The sequence below is a fragment of the Bombina bombina genome, chromosome 7 (assembly GCF_027579735.1).
Source record: "Bombina bombina isolate aBomBom1 chromosome 7, aBomBom1.pri, whole genome shotgun sequence".
Lineage (NCBI taxonomy): Eukaryota > Metazoa > Chordata > Amphibia > Anura > Bombinatoridae > Bombina > Bombina bombina.
Window position 1 is genome coordinate 238,991,063 of NC_069505.1, and position 16,885 is coordinate 239,007,947.

The following is a 16,885-nucleotide window of genomic DNA, read 5'->3' on the forward strand; positions in this document are numbered from 1 at the left end:
TATAAATATGCAGTACACACTAATTGTCATACAACTGCATGTAATAGACACTACTATACAGAATATGTACAGATACTGATATAAATATGCAGCACACACTAATTGTCATATAACTGCATGTAATAGACACTACTATACAGAATATGTACAGATACTGATATAAATATACAGTATACACTAATTGTCATATAACTGCATGTAATAGACACTACTATACAGAATATTTACAGATACTGATATAAATATACAGTATACACTAATTATCATATAACTGCATGTAATAGACACTACTATACAGACTATGTACAGATACTGATATAAATATACAGTATGCATTAATTGTCATATAACTGCATGTAATGGACACTACTATACAGAATATGTACAGATACTGATATAAATATACAGTATATACTAATTTTCATATAACTGCATGTAATAGATAGAGATGTCGCAAACTGAAAATTTTCCATTCGCAAACGGCGAACGTGAATGTCCGCAACTGTTCGCGAACGGATGAACCGGGCGAACCGCCATTGACTTCAATAGGCAGGCAAATTTTAAAACCCACAGGGACTCTTTCTGGCCACAATAGTGATGGAAAAGTTGTTTCAAGGGTACTAACACCTGGACTGTGGCATGCCGGAGGGGGATCCATGGCAAAACTCCCATGTAAAGTTACATAGTTGATGCAGAGTCTGGTTTTAATCCATAAAGGGCATAAATCACCTAAAATTCCTAAATTGTTTGGAATAACGTGCTTTAAAACATCAGGTATGATGTTGTATCGATCAGGTAGTGTAAGGGTTACGCCCGCTTCACAGTGAGAGACCAAACTCCCCGTTTAACGCACCGCAAACAACCGCAAACAGTCCATTTGCACAACCACGAGATAGATAGATTTGATAGATAGATAGATAGATAGATACATAGATTAGATAGATAGATCAATAGATGCAATATACATTTGATAGATACGATAGATAGATAGATAGATTTGATAGATAAATAGATAGATTTGATAGACATATAATTTCCCAGACAGAGAATTACAAGATGTGCGGTCTGGGTCCCATGGTAAGGTTCCCAGAGGCAGTTGCGGCGCCATGGGACGTATATATGGCATGGATTTTAGGAACCGGGAGATGGAAAAAGATGCTTGGTCGGTCCTCCTACTTCAAATTTGGGGCACTGCGCGTGCAATCTACTGTGCCACCAGATATGAGTGGTGTGTTAAGTAGAACTATTCTGATCAGTTTAATCCCTGTTACGCCCCCTATCAGGGGACGTGTATATGGCATGGATTTTAGGAACCGGGAGATGGAAAAAGATGCTTGGTCGGTCCTCCTACTTCAAATTTGGAGCACTGCGCGTGCAATCGTGGCCGGACTTTTAGCCGACGGACATTTGGCCGACGGACATTTGGCCGAAACACAAGTGGCTGTCACAAAACAGTTCGGCCATGATAGATAGATTTGATAGATAGATAGATACATAGATTAGATAGATAGATCAATAGATGCAATATACATTTGATAGATATGATAGATAGATTTGATAGACAAATAGATAGATTTGATAGATAGATAATTTCCCAGACAGAGAATTACAAGACTTGCGGTCTGGGACCCATGGTAAGGTTCCCAGAGGCAGTTGCGGCGCCATGGGACGTATATATATGGCATGGATTTTAGGAACCGGGAGATGGAAAAAGATGCTTGGTCGGTCCTCCTACTTCAAATTTGGGGCACTGCGCGTGCAATCTACTGTGCCACCAGATATGAGTGGTGTGTTAAGTAGAACTATTCTGATCAGTTTAATCCCTGTTACGCCCCCTATCAGGGGACGTGTATATGGCATGGATTTTAGGAACCGCGAGATGGAAAAAGATGCTTGGTCGGTCCTCCTACTTCAAATTTGGAGCACTGCGCGTGCAATCGTGGCCGGACTTTTAGCCGACGGACATTTGGCCAACGGACATTTGGCCGACGGACATTTGGCCGAAACACAAGTGGCTGTCACAAAACAGTCCGGCCACGATAGATAGATTTGATAGATAGATACATAGATTAGATAGATAGATCAATAGATGCAATATACATTTGATAGATACGATAGATAGATAGATTTGATAGATAAATAGATAGATTTGATAGATAGATAATTTCCCAGACAGAGAATTACAAGACGTGCGGTCTAGGACCCATGGTAAGGTTCCCAGAGGCAGTTGCAGTGCCAAGGGACGTGTATATGGCATGGATTTTAGGAACCGGGAGATGGAAAAAGATGCTTGGTCGGTCCTCCTACTTCAAATTTGGGGCACTGCGCATGCAATCTACTGTGCCACCAGATATGAGTGGTGTGTTAAGTAGTACTATTCTGATCAGTTTAATCCCTGTTACGCCCCCTATCAGGGGACGTGTATATGGCATGGATTTTAGGAACCGGGAGATGGAAAAAGATGCTTGGTCGGTCCTCCTACTTCAAATTTGGGGCACTGCGCGTGCAATTGTGGCCAGACTTTTAACCGATGGACATTTGGCCGACTGACATTTGGCCGAAACACAAGTGGCTGTCACAAAACAGTTCAGCCACGATAGATAGATTTGATAGATAGATACATAGATTAGCAAGATAGATCAATAGATGCAATATACATTTGATAGATTTGATAGATAGATTTGATAGATAAATAGATAGATTTGATAGATAGATAATTTCCCAGACAGAGAATTACAAGACGTGCGGTCTGGGACCCATGGTAAGGTTCCCAGAGGCAGTTGCGGCGCCAGGGGACGTATATATGGCATGGATTTTAGGAACCGGGAGATGGAAAAAGATGCTTGGTCGGTCCTCCTACTTCAAATTTTGGGCACTGTGCGTGCAATCTACTGTGCCACCAGATATGAGTGGTGTGTTAAGTAGTACTATTCTGATCAGTTTAATCTCTTTTACGCCCCCTATCAGGGGACATGTATATGGCATGGATTTTAGGAACCGGGAGATGGAAAAAGATGCTTGGTCTGTCCTCCTACTTCAAATTTGGGGCACTGCGCGTGCAATCGTGGCCGGACTTTTAGCCGACGGACATTTGGCCGACGGACATTTGGCCGACGGACATTTGGCCGAAACACAAGTGGCTGTCACAAAACAGTCCGGCCACGATAGATAGATTTGATAGATAGATACATAGATTAGATAGATAGATCAATAGATGCAATATACATTTGATAGATACGATAGATAGATAGATTTGATAGATAAATAGATAGATTTGATAGATAGATAATTTCCCAGACAGAGAATTACAAGACGTGCGGTCTAGGACCCATGGTAAGGTTCCCAGAGGCAGTTGCGGCACCAGGGGACGTGTATATGGCATGGATTTTAGAAACCGGGAGATGGAAAAAGATGCTTGGTCGGTCCTCCTACTTTAAATTTGGGGCACTGAGCGTGCAATCGTGGCCAGACTTTTAGCCGACGGACATTTGGCCGACGGACATTTGGCCGAAACACAAGTGGCTGTCACAAAACAGTTCGTCCACGATAGATCGATTTGATAGATAGATACATAGATTAGATAGATAGATCAATAGATGCAATATACATTTGATAGATACGATAGATAGATAGATAGATAGATAGATAGATAGATAGATAGATAGATTTGATAGATAAATAGATTTGATAGATAATTTCCCAGACAGAGAATTACAAGACGTGCGGTCTGTGACCCATGGTAAGGTTCCCAGAGGCAGTTGCGGCACCAGGGGACGTGTATATGGCATGGATTTTAGGAACCGGGAGATGGAAAAAGATGCTTGGTCGGTCCTTCTACTTCAAATTTGGGGCACTGCGCGTGCAATCTACTGTGCCACCAGTTATGAGTGGTGTGTTAAGTAGTACTATTCTGATCAGTTTAATACCTAATTGTCATATAACTGCATGTAATAAACATTACTATACAGAATATGTACAGATACTGATATAAATATACATTATACAGTAATTGTCATATAACTGCATGTAATAGACACTACTATACAGAATATGTACAGATACTGATATAAATATACAGTATACACTAATTGTTATATAACTTCATGCAATAAACACTACTATACAGAATATGTACAGATACTGATATAAATATACAATATACACTAATCGTCATATAACTGCATGTAATAGACACTACTATACAGAATAGGTACAGATACTGATATAAATATACAGTATACACTAATTACATATAACTGTATGTAATAGACACTACTATACAGAATATGTACAGATGCTGATATAAATATACAGTATACACTAATTGTTATATAACTTCATGCAATAAACACTAATATACAGAATATGTACAGATACTGATATAAATATACAATATACACTAATTGTCATATAACTGCATGTAATATACACTACTATACAGAATAGGTACAGATACTGATATAAATATACAGTATACACTAATTACATATAACTGCATGTAATAGACACTACTATACAGAATATGTACAGATACTGATATAAATATACAGTATACGCTAATTGTCATATAACTGCATGTAATAGACACTACTATACAGAATATATACAGATACTGATATAAATATACAGTATAAACTAATTGTCATATAACTGCATGTAATAAACGCTACTTTACAGAATATGTACAGATACCGATATAAATATACAGTATACACTAATTGTCATATAACTGCATGTAATAGACACTACTATACAGAATATGTACAGATACTGATATAAATATGCAGTATACACTAATACATATAACTGCATGTAATAGACACTACTATACAGAATAGGTACAGATACTGATATAAATATACAGTATACACTAATTACATATAACTGCATGTAATAGACACTACTATACAGAATATGTACAGATACTGATATAAATATACAGTATACGCTAATTGTCATATAACTGCATGTAATAGACACTACTATACAGAATATATACAGATACTGATATAAATATACAGTATAAACTAATTGTCATATAACTGCATGTAATAAACGCTACTATACAGAATATGTATAGATACCGATATAAATATACAGTATAAACTAATTGTCATATAACTGCATGTAATAAACGCTACTATACAGAATATGTACAGATACCGATATAAATATACAGTATACACTAATTGTCATATAACTGCATGTAATAGACACTACTATACAGAATATGTACAGATACTGATATAAATATACAGTATACACTAATTGTCATATAACTACATGTAAAAGACATTACTATACGAAATATGTAAATATACTGATATAAATATACAGTATATACTAATTGTCATATAACTGCATGTAACAGACACTACTATACAGAATATATATAGACACTGATATAAATATACAGTATACACTAATTGTCATATAACTGCATGTAATAGACACTACTATACAGTATATGTAGATACTGATATAAATATACAGTATATACTAATTGTCATATAGCTGCATGTAATAGACACTACTATACAGAACATGTACAGATACTGATATAAATATACAGTATGTACTAATTGTCATATAACTGTATGTAATAGACACTACAATACAGAATATGTACAGATACTGATATAAATATACAGTATACACTAATTGTCATATAACTGCATGTAATAGACACTACTATACAGAATATGTACAGATATGGTTATAAATATACAGTATACACTAATTGTCATATAACTGCATGTAATAGACACTACTATACAGAATAACTACAGATACTGATATAAATATACAGGATACAATAATTGTCATATAACTGCATGTAATAGACACTACTATACAGAATATGTACAAATACTGATATAAATATACAGTATACTCTAATACATATAAGTGCATGTAATAGACACTACTATACAGAATATGTACAGATACTGATATAAATATACAGTATACACTAATTGTCATATAACTGCATGTAAAAGACATTACTATAAGAAATATGTAAATATACTGATATTAATATACAGTATATACTAATTGTCATATAACTGCATGTAACAGACACTACTATACAGAATATATATAGACACTGATATAAATATACAGTATACACTAATTGTCATATAACTGCATGTAATAGACACTACTATACAGTATATGTACAGATACTGATATAAATATACAGTATATACTAATTATCATATAGCTGCATGTAATAGACACTACTATACAGAATATGTACAGATACTGATATAAATATACAGTATACACTAATTGTCATATAACTGCATGTAATAGACACTACTATACAGAATATGTACAGATACTGATATAAATATACAGTATACACTAATTGTCAAATAACTGCATGTAACAGACACTACTATACAGAATATGTACAGATACTGATATAAATATACAGTATACACTAATTGTTATATAACTTCATGCAATAAACACTAATATACAGAATATGTACAGATACTGATATAAATATACAATATACACTAATTGTCATATAACTGCATGTAATAGACACTACTATACAGAATAGGTACAGATACTGATATAAATATACAGTATACACTAATTACATATAACTGCATGTAATAGACACTACTATACAGAATATGTACAGATACTGATATAAATATACAGTATACGCTAATTGTCATATAACTGCATGTAATAGACACTACTATACAGAATATATACAGATACTGATATAAATAAACAGTATAAACTAATTGTCATATAACTGCATGTAATAAACGCTACTGTACAGAATATGTACAGATACCGATATAAATATACAGTATACACTAATTGTCATATAACTGCATGTAATAGACACTACTATACAGAATATGTACAGATACTGATATAAATATGCAGTATACACTAATACATATAACTGCATGTAATAGACACTACTATACAGAATATGTACAGATACTTATATAAATATACAGTATACACTAATTGTCATATAACTGCATGTAATAGACACTACTATACAGAATATATATAGACACTGATATAAATATACAGTATACACTAATTGTCATATAACTGCATGTAATAGACACTACTATACAGTATATGTAGATACTGATATAAATATACAGTATATACTAATTGTCATATAGCTGCATGTAATAGACACTACAATACAGAATATGTACAGATACTGATATAAATATACAGTATACACTAATTGTCATATAACTGCATGTAATAGACACTACTATACAGAATATGTACAGATATGGTTATAAATATACAGTATACACTAATTGTCATATAACTGCATGTAATAGACACTACTATACAGAATAACTACAGATACTGATATAAATATACAGGATACAATAATTGTCATATAACTGCATGTAATAGACACTGCTATACAGAATATGTACAGATACTGATATAAATATACATTTTACACTAATTGTCATATAACTGCATGTAATAGATACTACTATACAGAATATGTACAGATACTTATATAAATAAACAGTATACACTACTAATTGTCATATAAGTGCATGTAATAGACACTACTATACAGAATATGTACAGATACTGATATAAATATACAGTATACACTAATTGTCATATAACTGCATGTAACATACACTACTATACAGAATATGTACAGATACTGATATAAATATACAGTATACACTAATTGTCATATAACTGCATGTAAAAGACATTACTATACGAAATATGTAAATATACTGATATAAATATACAGTATATACTAATTGTCATATAACTGCATGTAACAGACACTACAATACAGAATATATATAGACACTGATATAAAAATACAGTATACACTAATTGTCATATAACTGCATGTAATAGACACTACTATACAGTATATGTACAGATACTGATATAAATATACAGTAGATACTAATTGTCATATAGCTGCATGTAATAGACACTATTATACAGAACATATACAGATACTGATATAAATATACAGTATGTACTAATTGTCATATAACTGTATGTAATAGACACTACTTTACAGAATATGTACAGATACTGATATAAATATACAGTATACACTAATTGTCATATAACTGCATGTAATAGACACTACTATACAGAATATGTACAGATATGGTTATAAATATACAGTATACACTAATTGTCATATAAATGCATGTAATAGACACTAGTATACAGAATAATTACAGATACTGATATAAATATACAGGATACAATAATTGTCATATAACTGCATGTAATAGACACTGCTATACAGAATATGTACAGATACCGATATAAATATACATTATACACTAATTGTCATGTAACTGCATGTAATAGATACTACTATACAGAATATGTACAGATACTTATATAAATATACAGTATACAGTACTAATTGTCATATAACTGCATGTAACAGACACTACTATACAGAATATGTACAGATACTGATATGAAAATACAGTATACACTAATTGTAATATAACTGCATGTAATAGACACTACTATACAGAATATGTACAGATACTGATATAAATATACAGTATACACTAATTGTCATATAACTGCATGTAATAGACACTACTATACAGAATATGTACAAATACTGATATAAATATACAGTATACACTAATACATATAACTGCATGTAATAGACACTACTATACAGAATATGTACAGATACTGATATAAATATACAGTATACACTAATTGTCATATAACTGCATGTAAAAGACATTACTATACGAAATATGTAAATATACTGATATAAATATAGAGTATATACTAATTGTCATATAACTGCATGTAACAGACACTACTATACAGAATATATATAGACACTGATATAAATATACAGTATACACTAATTGTCATATAACTGCATGTAATAGACACTACTATACAGTATATGTACAGATACTGATATAAATATACAGTATATACTAATTGTCATATAGCTGCATGTAATAGACACTACTATACAGAATATGTACAGATACTGATATAAATATACAGTATACACTAATTGTCATATAACTGCATGTAATAGACACTACTATACAGAATATGTACAGATATGGTTATAAATATACAGTATACACTAATTGTCATATAACTGCATGTAATAGACACTACTATACAGAATAACTACAGATACTGATATAAATATACAGGATACAATAAGTGTCATATAACTGCATGTAATAGACACTGCTATACAGAATATGTACAGATACTGATATAAATATACATTTTACACTAATTGTCATATAACTGCATGTAATAGATTCTACTATACAGAATATGTACAGATACTTATATAAATATACAGTATACACTACTAATTGTCATATAAGTGCATGTAATAGACACTACTATACAGAATATGTACAGATACTGATATAAATATACAGTATACACTAATTGTCATATAACTGCATGTAACAGAAACTACTATACAGAATATGTAAAGATACTGATATAAAAATACAGTATACACTAATTGTCATATAACTGCATGTAATAGACACTACTATACAGAATATGTACAGATACTGATATAAATATACAGTATACACTAATTGTTATATAACTGCATGTAATAGACACTATTATACATAATATGTACAGATACTGATATAAATATACAGTATACACTAATTGTCATATAACTGCATGTAGTAGACACTACTATACAGAATATGTACAGATACTGATATAAATATACAGTATACACTAATTGTCATATAACTGCATGCAATAGACACTACTATACAGATACTGATATAAATATACAGTATACACTAATTGTCATATAACTGCATGTAATAGACACTACTAAACAGAATATTTATAGGCACTGATATAAATATACAGTATACACTAATTGTCATATAACTGCATGTAATAGACACTACTATACAGAATATTTATAGGCACTGATATAAATATACAGTATACGCTAATTGTCATATAACTGCATGTAATAGACACTACTATACAGAATATGTACAGATACTGATATAAATATACAGTATACACTAATTGTCATATAACTGCATGTAATAGACACTACTATACAGAATATGTACAGATACTGATATAAATATACAGTATACACTAATTGTCATATAACTGTATGTAATAGACACTACAATACAGAATATGTACAGATACTGATATAAATATACAGTATACACTAATTGTCATATATCTGCATGTAAAAGACATTACTATACGAAATATGTAAATATACTGATATAAATATACAGTATATACTAATTGTCATATAACTGCATGTAATAGACACTACTATACAGTATATGTACAGATACTGATATAAATATACAGTATATACTAATTGTCATATAGCTGCATGTAATAGACACTATTATACAGAACATATACAGATACTGATATAAATATACAGTATGTACTAATTGTCATATAACTGTATGTAATAGACACTACTTTACAGAATATGTACAGATACTGATATAAATATATAGTATACATTAATTGTCATATAACTGCATGTAATAGACACTACTATACAGATTATGTACAGATATGGTTATAAATATACAGTATACACTAATTGTCATATAAATGCATGTAATAGACACTAGTATACATAATAATTACAGATACTGATATAAATATACAGGATACAATAATTGTCATATAACTGCATGCAATAGACACTGCTATACAGAATATGTACAGATACTGATATAAATATACATTATACACTAATTGTCATGTAACTGCATGTAATAGATACTACTATACAGAATATGTACAGATACTTATATAAATATACAGTATACAGTACTAACTGTCATATAAGTGCATGTAATAGACACTACTATACAGAATATGTACAGATACTGATATAAATACACAGTATACACTAATTGTAATATAACTGCATATAATAGACACTACTATACAGAATATGTACAGATACTGATATAAATATACAGTATACACTAATTGTCATATAACTGCATGTAATAGACACTACTATACAGAATATGTACAAATACTGATATAAATATACAGTATACACTAATACATATAACTGCATGTAATAGACACTACTATACAGAATATGTACAGATACTGATATAAATATACAGTATACACTAATTGTCATATAACTGCATGTAAAAGACATTACTATACGAAATATGTATATATACTGATATTAATATACAGTATATACTAATTGTCATATAACTGCATGTAACAGACACTACTATACAGAATATATATAGACACTGATATAAATATACAGTATACACTAATTGTCATATAACTGCATGTAATAGACACTACTATACAGTATATGTACAGATACTGATATAAATATACAGTATACGCTAATTGTCATATAACTGCATGTAATAGACACTACTATACAGAATATATACAGATACTGATATAAATAAACAGTATAAACTAATTGTCATATAACTGCATGTAATAAACGCTACTGTACAGAATATGTACAGATACCGATATAAATATACAGTATACACTAATTGTCATATAACTGCATGTAATAGACACTACTATACAGAATATGTACAGATACTGATATAAATATGCAGTATACACTAATACATATAACTGCATGTAATAGACACTACTATACAGAATATGTACAGATACTTATATAAATATACAGTATACACTAATTGTCATATAACTGCATGTAATAGACACTACTATACAGAATATATATAGACACTGATATAAATATACAGTATACACTAATTGTCATATAACTGCATGTAATAGACACTACTATACAGTATATGTAGATACTGATATAAATATACAGTATATACTAATTGTCATATAGCTGCATGTAATAGACACTACTATACAGAATATGTACAGATACTGATATAAATATACAGTATGTACTAATTGTCATATAACTGTATGTAATAGACACTACAATACAGAATATGTACAGATACTGATATAAATATACAGTATACACTAATTGTCATATAACTGCATGTAATAGACACTACTATACAGAATATGTACAGATATGGTTATAAATATACAGTATACACTAATTGTCATATAACTGCATGTAATAGACACTACTATACAGAATAACTACAGATACTGATATAAATATACAGGATACAATAATTGTCATATAACTGCATGTAATAGACACTGCTATACAGAATATGTACAGATACTGATATAAATATACATTTTACACTAATTGTCATATAACTGCATGTAATAGATACTACTATACAGAATATGTACAGATACTTATATAAATAAACAGTATACACTACTAATTGTCATATAAGTGCATGTAATAGACACTACTATACAGAATATGTACAGATACTGATATAAATATACAGTATACACTAATTGTCATATAACTGCATGTAACATACACTACTATACAGAATATGTACAGATACTGATATAAATATACAGTATACACTAATTGTCATATAACTGCATGTAAAAGACATTACTATACGAAATATGTAAATATACTGATATAAATATACAGTATATACTAATTGTCATATAACTGCATGTAACAGACACTACAATACAGAATATATATAGACACTGATATAAAAATACAGTATACACTAATTGTCATATAACTGCATGTAATAGACACTACTATACAGTATATGTACAGATACTGATATAAATATACAGTAGATACTAATTGTCATATAGCTGCATGTAATAGACACTATTATACAGAACATATACAGATACTGATATAAATATACAGTATGTACTAATTGTCATATAACTGTATGTAATAGACACTACTTTACAGAATATGTACAGATACTGATATAAATATACAGTATACACTAATTGTCATATAACTGCATGTAATAGACACTACTATACAGAATATGTACAGATATGGTTATAAATATACAGTATACACTAATTGTCATATAAATGCATGTAATAGACACTAGTATACAGAATAATTACAGATACTGATATAAATATACAGGATACAATAATTGTCATATAACTGCATGTAATAGACACTGCTATACAGAATATGTACAGATACTGATATAAATATACATTATACACTAATTGTCATGTAACTGCATGTAATAGATACTACTATACAGAATATGTACAGATACTTATATAAATATACAGTATACAGTACTAATTGTCATATAACTGCATGTAACAGACACTACTATACAGAATATGTACAGATACTGATATAAAAATACAGTATACACTAATTGTAATATAACTGCATGTAATAGACACTACTATACAGAATATGTACAGATACTGATATAAATATACAGTATACACTAATTGTCATATAACTGCATGTAATAGACACTACTATACAGAATATGTACAAATACTGATATAAATATACAGTATACACTAATACATATAACTGCATGTAATAGACACTACTATACAGAATATGTACAGATACTGATATAAATATACAGTATACACTAATTGTCATATAACTGCATGTAAAAGACATTACTATACGAAATATGTAAATATACTGATATAAATATAGAGTATATACTAATTGTCATATACCTGCATGTAACAGACACTACTATACAGAATATATATAGACACTGATATAAATATACAGTATACACTAATTGTCATATAACTGCATGTAATAGACACTACTATACAGTATATGTACAGATACTGATATAAATATACAGTATATACTAATTGTCATATAGCTGCATGTAATAGACACTACTATACAGAATATGTACAGATACTGATATAAATATACAGTATACACTAATTGTCATATAACTGCATGTAATAGACACTACTATACAGAATATGTACAGATATGGTTATAAATATACAGTATACACTAATTGTCATATAACTGCATGTAATAGACACTACTATACAGAATAACTACAGATACTGATATAAATATACAGGATACAATAAGTGTCATATAACTGCATGTAATAGACACTGCTATACAGAATATGTACAGATACTGATATAAATATACATTTTACACTAATTGTCATATAACTGCATGTAATAGATTCTACTATACAGAATATGTACAGATACTTATATAAATATACAGTATACACTACTAATTGTCATATAAGTGCATGTAATAGACACTACTATACAGAATATGTACAGATACTGATATAAATATACAGTATACACTAATTGTCATATAACTGCATGTAACAGAAACTACTATACAGAATATGTAAAGATACTGATATAAAAATACAGTATACACTAATTGTCATATAACTGCATGTAATAGACACTACTATACAGAATATGTACAGATACTGATATAAATATACAGTATACACTAATTGTCATATATCTGCATGTAAAAGACATTACTATACGAAATATGTAAATATACTGATATAAATATACAGTATATACTAATTGTCATATAACTGCATGTAATAGACACTACTATACAGTATATGTACAGATACTGATATAAATATACAGTATATACTAATTGTCATATAGCTGCATGTAATAGACACTATTATACAGAACATATACAGATACTGATATAAATATACAGTATGTACTAATTGTCATATAACTGTATGTAATAGACACTACTTTACAGAATATGTACAGATACTGATATAAATATATAGTATACATTAATTGTCATATAACTGCATGTAATAGACACTACTATACAGATTATGTACAGATATGGTTATAAATATACAGTATACACTAATTGTCATATAAATGCATGTAATAGACACTAGTATACATAATAATTACAGATACTGATATAAATATACAGGATACAATAATTGTCATATAACTGCATGCAATAGACACTGCTATACAGAATATGTACAGATACTGATATAAATATACATTATACACTAATTGTCATGTAACTGCATGTAATAGATACTACTATACAGAATATGTACAGATACTTATATAAATATACAGTATACAGTACTAATTGTCATATAAGTGCATGTAATAGACACTACTATACAGAATATGTACAGATACTGATATAAATACACAGTATACACTAATTGTAATATAACTGCATATAATAGACACTACTATACAGAATATGTACAGATACTGATATAAATATACAGTATACACTAATTGTCATATAACTGCATGTAATAGACACTACTATACAGAATATGTACAAATACTGATATAAATATACAGTATACACTAATACATATAACTGCATGTAATAGACACTACTATACAGAATATGTACAGATACTGATATAAATATACAGTATAGACTAATTGTCATATAACTGCATGGTATAGACACTACTATACAGAATATGTACAGATGCAGATATAAATATACAGTAATTGTCATATAACTGCATGTAAAAGACATTACTATACGAAATATGTATATATACTGATATTAATATACAGTATATACTAATTGTCATATAACTGCATGTAACAGACACTACTATACAGAATATATATAGATACTGATATAAATATACAGTATACACTAATTGTCATATAACTGCATGTAATAGACACTACTATACAGTATATGTACAGATACTGATATAAATATACAGTATATACTAATTATCATATAGCTGCATGTAATAGACACTACTATACAGAATATGTACAGATTCTGATATAAATATACAGTATATACTAATTGTCATATAACTGCATGTAACAGACACTACTATACAGAATATATATAGACACTGATATAAATATACAGTATACACTAATTGTCATATAACTGCATGTAATAGACACTACTATACAGAATATGTACAGATACTGATATAAATATACAGTATACACTAATTGTCATATAACTGCATGTAATAGACACTGCTATACAGAATATGTACAGATACTGATATAAATATACATTTTACACTAATTGTCATATAACTGCATGTAATAGATACTACTATACAAAATATGTACAGATACTTATATAAATATACAGTATACACTAATTGTCATATAACTGCATGTAATAGACACTACTATACAGAATATGTACAGATACTGATATAAAAGTGCAGTATACACTAATTGTCATATAACTGCATGTAATAGACACTACTATACAGAATATGTACAGATACTGATATAAATATACAGTATACACTAATTGTCATATAACTGCATGTAACAGACACTACTATACAGAATATGTACAGATACTGATATAAAAATACAGTATACACTAATTGTCATATAACTGCATGTAATAGACACTACTATACAGAATATGTACAGATACTGATATAAATATACAGTATACACTAATTGTCATATAACTGCATGTAATAGACACTACTATACAGAATATGTACAGATACTGATATAAATATACAGTATACACTAATTGTCATATAACTGCATGTAAAAGACATTACTATATGAAATATGTAAATATACTGATATAAATATACAGTATATACTAATTGTCATATAACTGCATGTAGCAGACACTACTATACAGAATATGTATAGACACTGATATAAAAATACAGTATACACTAATTGTCATATAACTGCATGTAATAGACACTACTATACAGTATATGTACAGATACTGATATAAATATACAGTATATACTAATTGTCATATAGCTGCATGTAATAGACACTATTATACAGAACATATACAAATACTGATATAAATATACAGTATGTACTAATTGTCATATAACTGTATGTAATAGACACTAATATACAGAATATGTACAGATACTGATATAAATATACAGTATACACTAATTGTCATATAACTGCATGT